This window comes from Saccopteryx bilineata, chromosome 2 (assembly GCF_036850765.1).
Source record: "Saccopteryx bilineata isolate mSacBil1 chromosome 2, mSacBil1_pri_phased_curated, whole genome shotgun sequence".
Classification (NCBI taxonomy): Eukaryota; Metazoa; Chordata; class Mammalia; order Chiroptera; family Emballonuridae; genus Saccopteryx; species Saccopteryx bilineata.
This window is the reverse complement of record NC_089491.1, coordinates 141,827,153-141,835,141: the sequence shown is the minus strand read 5'-3', so window position 1 is coordinate 141,835,141 and position 7,989 is coordinate 141,827,153. Positions and strand designations below refer to the sequence as shown.

At 41.1% G+C, this 7,989-nt stretch overlaps 1 pseudogene; it reads right to left on the bottom strand.

Annotated features, from left to right (window-relative positions):
• Positions 1–3,764: 3,764 nt before the first annotated feature.
• Positions 3,765–7,989, bottom strand: part of LOC136322332 (52 kDa repressor of the inhibitor of the protein kinase-like) — a 76,531-nt pseudogene continuing 72,306 nt past the window's right edge.

Here is a 7,989-nt window from a genome sequence, read left to right as displayed (position 1 = left end):
CCAAACCCTGCCGCCACAGCCGTACACAACTCCCCCCCCCATCCCCCCCCCACACACTGAAAGGCGCTTCCCTCACAATGACACCGGGTCGTGGAGCACCCCACACAACCATCCGGGGACACCAAAGAGGTGGCCACTGAACCGCATGGTGAGAGAGGGCACGCGCCCTTGGGGCTAGCCAGGCACCCGTGGCAGGGAGGGCCAGAGGCACAAAGCAGAAGGGGGAGGCAGCAGGGCGTCACGCCAAACGAAACGAAGGAAACCACAGAGGAAACCAAGTGGGTGTGGGAAGCACCTCCGGGCAACAGGCGGGTCCACCGGGAAAACACACAGGGAATCCCTAAAACCTCCACACACGTGCAGCCCGTGAGGCCCAGGACGCCGGCCGGCCCCCCTCAGTGCACACATGCCCATGCCTTCCTTTCTTTCCCCCCACACTGTACTTAAGAACTTCACTCTCTAAAAGCTTTGACGAATGCAGTGACAAAAAAAAAACCAGACAAACAGCAAAAACATAGACAAACAGCAAAAACAGATAGACAAACAGCAAAAACATAGACAAACAGCAAAAACAGAGAGACAAACAGGCACTACCTTCCCTCGAGCTCGGAATATCTAAACTCAAACGGGGTTCCCTAAAAGTGGGGTGCCTTCCCAAATCTCCCAACCTCGTGTCCAAGGGGAGATGGCCACCCGCCCTTCTCCTGGCTTGTCAGCCAGGGCTCACATGGCAAAGAGTCGCGACCTTGTTCTACTTACCTGTGTTTGAACAAGAAAGCTCCGGTGTGCAGACCGACGGCAGTCCCTCGATCCTGGACGAGCCCCCAAATGTTAATCCTAATCTGGAGGGACCCGAAACATTGAAGACACGAACAAGGTCCATCGATTACACACCAAAGCTTTATTGTCTAGCTTGGCCAAGCGGCAGCAAACTCCGACAGTGGTCTGAGGGAGCATACGCTGGCCCTTTGTTCTACTTAGTTTTTGGTACCTTACAACACCTGCGGGTGAAGTGGCTCAGTGGCTCCTCACCCAATATACATCGAAAAGAAATATGCAATAAAATTTTAAGTTTTATCTAGTGATTTAAATCAATGAGGACAGCAAATATGATTATTCAGGCCCAAACTCATTTCGTCTTCAATAACAATTTTTTTAAAGTACGTATTTGAACATTGTTTAAATTCAAGACCTGATTTTTCTAATGGAGAACATAAATGTTGACAATTTCTAAATTAGTTAAATTAAGAACCAGGTCTTGAGTCTGATTCCTAAGTGTAAGAGAACAAATAATCACCATGTCTGGCTAAACTGTGAAGCACAATTAAGCCAGCCTCTCCTATACTTTACTGCATATTAGTAGAATATGACTATAATCTAGTTTTATTACAGAATTATTTCTCAATTAATTTATTGCTTAACTTGAGAACATTTTACATGATCACATATAATTATGAGTTTGCTTTAAAATATTGTTTTAGTAACAATTAGGAATAAAATAAATTTTCAAAAACAAGAAATAAGCATTTATAAAATGCTATACAAAATTGTGATAGTCAAATCATCATGCATTAATAAAGATGCTGTGATAAAAGCAAGACAACTGATTATAAGAGATTTTGCACTGGTCAATAGGAGTGCTCTAATGAATGCATTTACTAGCATTATTCCAAAAGTTCATTTGAACCTTTGGAACAAAGGTATGCTCAAATATTTCTATGGGTGCATTTCTTTCCTAATAAGTCATGTAAGAGCAAAGTATGGCCTTTTGGCTTTCCTACTCACTTCACAAGCAAACTTTGCTTTATACAGTAAGAAATTTGAAAACATCTTATAGAAATGCTATAAAATGTATGTAGGTTATTAATCACTGAATATTTTGAGTACATTAGTCATTGATAATCTGCCTGTTAAATGGCTCCTGTCTGAACTCTCATGCTTTGGAGAACTAACTGTTCCTCCAGAAGACAGCATTGAAGGGCCACGTGGCACTTCTGCGTGATCTCCATTATGGCACTGTGCAATTGTTTCAGTTAAGTCATCCTAGAGTCTAGACAATAAATACACGCTTAGTATCACTGTAGCTCCAGTTGTCAGGGATTGAGTTATCAGTTCTTTGAAGAAATAAATTTTGAGGAGGTTTAGGAGAAAGGAATACATTTTATAAAATCTTACAGTGAAGCTCTCGACTAACCTTTGAGTACCAGAGTTTTAAGTATGCTATAAAAATCTGTAATGGATGGTTAAGGAAATTACCAGACAATAAAAGAAACAGGTGAGCTTGCTAAACAAGGATTTCAGCATTGATTTTGTCTTTATTTAATGATTTTTTTTTTTTTTGTATTTTTCTGAAACTGGAAACGGGGCGAGACAGTCAGACAGACTCCCGCATGCGCCCGACCGGGATCCACCCGGCACGCCCACCAGGGGGCGACGCTCTGCCCACCAGGGGGCGACGCTCTGCCCCTCCAGGGCGAGGCTCTGTTGCGACCAGAGCCACTCTAGCGCCTGGGGCAGAGGTCAAGGAGCCATCACCAGCGCCCGGGCCATCTTTGCTCCAATGGAGCCTCGGCTGCGGGAGGGGAAGAGAGAGACAGAGAGGAAGGAGAGGGGGAGGGGTGGAAAAGCAGATGGGCGCTTCTCCTGTGTGCCCTGGCTGGGAATCAAACCCGGGACTTCTGCACGCCAGGCCGACGCTCTACCACTGAGCCAACCGGCCAGGGCCTATTTAATGATCTTAAAGGAACAAGTTACAGTTAAAGACTGAATGGAAGAACCTGCCATTATTCCACATCTGGTGGTTGCTGTTCACATTCCTTTGCTGAGCCTGTATCTTCATAAAGCTTTTTAGCAGGAATGGGTCTATACTGTTCTATGGTCACGACTGGATCAGAAGCCATGGACACAGATAACTCATCTGTCTGTTTTCTTCTATCTTTTTCCATGACTCTATCAACTGCTTTGTCTTTATTTACAAGCAAAACCTGGAAAACCTACAAATGTGTTTTATGGTTATCTAGGAATAATACAAAAAATATTCCTGTTATTAGTGAAGAAAGTCAATTCTGTATAGTTCATTCCAACGTAAATGTGAGTTTTGTTTTAAAAAATAAGAAATAGAAAAATGTCATATGGTGAGGTTGCTGAGATCTGTGATAAGAATGAATCTTCTGTCCATGAAACTGAAGAACAAAAGAGAAATTCATGCTGATTTTTCTGTCCTATCTTGAACTGCAAAAGTTACAGCCACAATGCATGGTAAGTGCTTAGTTAAGATGGAAAAGGCATTACATTTGTGGGTGAAAGACATGAACATAAAACACGGTCCAGTTGGTGGCAACATGTGTGCCAGGAAGCACTGAACCTATGATAACACTAGTGAGGGGTCCCCAGAAATGAGTGACACCAAGCCATTTGCTGTAAGTAAGGGGTAGTTACACAGGTTCGGGAATATGTTTTGCAATTTATTTCACACCATCACAAGAAGAAGAGTGAGTATACAGTACAATGAAATGTTTTTAGAAAGAGAGAGATACACAGAGAGAGAACATTTATATACACTTTCAATGCTGTCTTTTGGAGAAACAGTTCATTCTCCAAAGCATGAGAGTTCAAACAGGAGCCAGTTAAATGTGAAGATTATCAATGGCTGCTATACTCAAAGAAGTCAGTGATTAAGTGGCCTTCATACACCTTGTAGCTTTTCTATAAGGTGTCTGTAACTTTCTTACAGATTTTTTTCAGTAGCAAATATAAGAGGAGACTTATTTTAAAGTCTCTGAGGTATTTTCAGTGGCTTCTGAATTACCTGTAGGGAGCTCCAACTTAGTTGTCCGGAGTTTGATAAATGTGTCTACTCTTAAATCCAAGTCGTGTTTTATATCCAAATTTATGTAAATCAAAGCTAAGTTACTTGCCCATTATTCTGTCCAATTGTTCCTCAGGTGTGCTTTGGATGCTTTCACCCATTTTCATAGCATTCATTCTAAACCTTCATCACAGGAAGAATACACAGGATCTTGGGCAATGCATAAACATTAGGCAGGTGGAGGACTTCATAAACGGTGGACAGAACCTCCATATCCTTCCTTCTGTGTTTCCACTTGACTCTCCAACAATGTAGCTTGGCTGAGAGAGTGTATCAGGGCTGGGTTAGCTGCTTCTGTATATGGTACTCCTCCAATGTACTAAATTTGAGCTGTCCCATTACAGAGGGTACTAGGGAGAAGCATTTAAGAGCTTTGAGGTGCTGTTCTGGGAATATATCTTTCAGTTTCTGAATAATGTGACCCATTGTTGGAGCACTTACTGCTTCTTTATAGTGACTCTCAGAGGTCAGCTAGGAGATCCAAGTTTCCTTTGCTGAACTCTGCAGAACTTCCCAGGGAGCTTCATCTGAATATCAAGTTTGATTGCCGATTGGTGACTTCCTCAAACCTAAATTCATGATAAACTGCAATCTTTTCCATCACTTCACTTACTGAATGCAGCATGGCAGTAATCTATTGGCTGCAAAGAAGGCATCAGAAGTTTGCCCCTGGAGACTTTTCCCCAAAGGCTTTTGTAAAAGATAGAACATTTTTAAGAACAACAATAGTAACAATAAAATTAAAATCTGTTACTGCGCTACAGAAGACAAATTCTTGGCCAGCTATACAGCCATTCAGTCTAATATTTGTGTCACTATCCATACCATCTTAACATAAAAAAGTACTTATAGGAGGTCTAGTAGAATTTCAAAAGCATCATGCCTGCCTGTACACTTGAGAACAGCAAATTTCCTGTGGTTCTTTACCCCTTTCTTCATTGATCTGAAAGAGGACAGAAATTGTATTGTCAAGCTCTAAAAGCAGTTGTGATCAATGGAAAAAGAACAAATTTTCTCAATTGTTTCCTAATGCAACAGACACTCCCATGACAGGCACCAATTCTGCCAACCACATATTTAAGGCACAGGAAGAGCAGAGGGTCTACAGCTAGGGGATTTCTCTGTAAGTCTAGAGTAACAACTTTCATATTGGAAGAAAATCCACTGGCCACAATGTAAGCCTGGCTACAACAATATTCCATGCTTAACCCCCACTTCTCAGTTATCATTGCGTGAAATTTTATAGCCAAAATTTTGGCATCAGTTTCATAAGGCGGGATGCCCACAAATCTCTTTCTTACATTGTGAGATTGGTCAACAAACCTCACCAGCACGGGCCAGTGGTCCTCTCCCGCTATGTCCACTATGTCGTCAGTGATAATCAGAAAGTGGTGAGAGTCTCTCACTCCCCTGAGGGTTTCTTCCTCAAAAGCAGCTCTCGCAGATCTCTAGCATCTGCTTCTGCTGTGTTTTTGAACAGAGTGATGTGTTGCCTGCTGTTGCCCAAAGTGCTTTCTCAGAAACTCTTCACCAGAATTTATCCAGCACTCCAGGGGTGCTTTACGACCAGGAGTAGAGACCTCTGGGATTTTCATACACTTCATGTCCACCCAGAGGTATGTTTTTGTTTTTCCATAAGAATCAAAATTCAAATAAAGATATTAAGTATTCTATTTTTCTTCTCTTCCAGGGTTAAAAGTAAAATTCCTTCATCCTGTTCTTCGCTCCCCTGTGCATTGTGGTTATTTATTTCTTTGTGGTTTTGCTCCTATTCAGAAGTTTTGTCAATTATTTTCTGTTTCAGTATCCTGATTTCATCTTCAGTCAATTCTTTTATTAGTTTTCTGTCTCTACTATGTGGACTGTTCAAATGACTGATAAGATCAAATGTTGTTTGTATTGCATTGTCTTGAAGGACCTATAAGCACTAGCTCTACAAATCATAGAGATCTCAAAGTGTTTGGCACATAATCAATAACGTTCATTAGGTTGATCGGGTGTTTTACCTTCTAAGTCTGCTCTGCTACAATTTTCCATCCATGTCTGGTGTCTGGCCAGATTCCCCAGGGGAAACTGAAGAAGGCCGGGTCCCACTGCAGGCTCTGCCAAGTTCACTATCATTGCCCACCCATGGTGGCAGCGAGCTCCTCTCCCCACCTCTTCAGGGCAGTCTGCCACCTGTGGGAACTGACGAGGGGAGCCAGGGAGGGAAGCCAGGCCAACTGGCTGGCTCAGCCTTTTCTTTTCCTTATTAATTTAAGAACTTTCACCTTTTCACATAAAGGAAGCACTGTGGCTTCTCTTTAGCATGTCTGAATTACCAGTATCACTACTCTTGCATTTGGAGGCCATTATTAAGTAAAATAAGTGTTACTTTTACACAAGTATCACAATACCACCAGGGTCCATCTGATAAGCTAGACAGTAGCTAAATGACTAAACAGACAGGAAGCGTGTACAGCCTGGTGAAGATGTTGGACAAAGGGAGGAATGACATCCCAGGTGGGACAGAGTGGACGACACGCAATTTCACCACGCTACTCAAAATGGCATGTAATTTTAAACTTATGAAATGTTTACTTCTGGAATTTTTCAATTAATATTCTCAGACCACAGTTGACTGCAGGTAACTGAAAACAAAAAAGCAAAACTGTGAATATGGGTGACTACTGTAATTAGAATGGTCTTTCTAAAGTGCAAATGTGATCAGGCCATTTCCTATGCAAAGAGCCCTTCCCTATGTCTCCTACTTTCTTCCTAGCCTCATCAGTTCCAACTTCACAGCTTACACTCTGTTTCAAATATACTCACCTACAAGCAGGTCTGTAAAACTCACTGCCATGTCTCACTTCCCAGCCTCCAGTCAAGTAAATACAGCTGCCTTATCTGTCCTTTTCCCTCTCCTTTGTCCTTTGCAGTTACCTCCTAAACATTCTGCAAAACTCGGTGTTAGCATGGCTTTCCTCAGGAAGACTCAGGGACTCCAAGCAGGTGCTCCGCTGTATGCCTCTTCAGTTCTGGACTCATGTCTACTAGAGAACTCCTCCTACTCCCCATTCTTCATATTTGTTCCCCTTAAAACTCAGAGAGTTAACATGAGTGCAGTTTTTGTTTTATTTTCTACTTTATCCCCAGGGCTTGGCACAGATGGGGTGTTCAGTAACTAAATGGATAAATAAATTACAAGTCTCGCATTATACTTAAAATGAAAGTTAGATAAGAAAGAATTATACCGTATTTTTTTTAAAAAAACATATAGGGGGTATTATTGTGAAATGAATAAGTAGGGTCAGACAGCTTGTGACTGAATCCCAATATCACTGAAAATTTGAGTAAATGACAACTATTTGTAGCTTTACTCCCTGGTAAAATAAAGTAATATAGGCTGAGTATCAGGTAAATTAAAATATATATGGTCTACCGGAAAGTTCTATTTCTATCACAACAAGTTTCAACATGTAAGCATATGTTTATTTGGCGCATGTGTGCCTCTCTATTTTTATCATTTAATGTATACATACTGACATAGCAAATTAACTAAAACAAAGTTAATTTATGTTAGTCTTATGTGTGAAGCAATAGTGTACCCATGGCTACTGATAAAGTTCATTTACGCCACTGTATTGTATAGGAATTTCAACAAGGAAGAAATGCTACAGAAGCATGTAGAAATTTATTGAAAGTGTTTGGTGAAGGTACAGTTTCTGATAGGACATGCAGAAGATGGTTCGAAAAATTCGAAACAGGTGATTTTGACCTTTCTGATAAGCCATGTTCTGGGCGACCATCTTTGATCGATAATGATGTTGTTAAGACCATGGTGGAGCAAGATCCTTTTCTGACAACATCGGATATCGCAGAAAGGCTTAATTCAGCTCAGCAAACCATTTTGGACCATATTTGGAAGATAGGATTGGTGTGGAAATTATATTATTTAATAAAGTTTATTGATGGCAAGAAAAATTTGTATTTGGTTTTATTCCAAAAACGGACAGAACTTTCCAGTAGACCATATGTAAAATTCTCAACCTGATGCCTTGCACAAAAATATGCCCATAAACATGACTTGTATGTTTTTTTTTTAACCTGTAAGAAGCACGAGGAGTAAAGTCACTAGATCA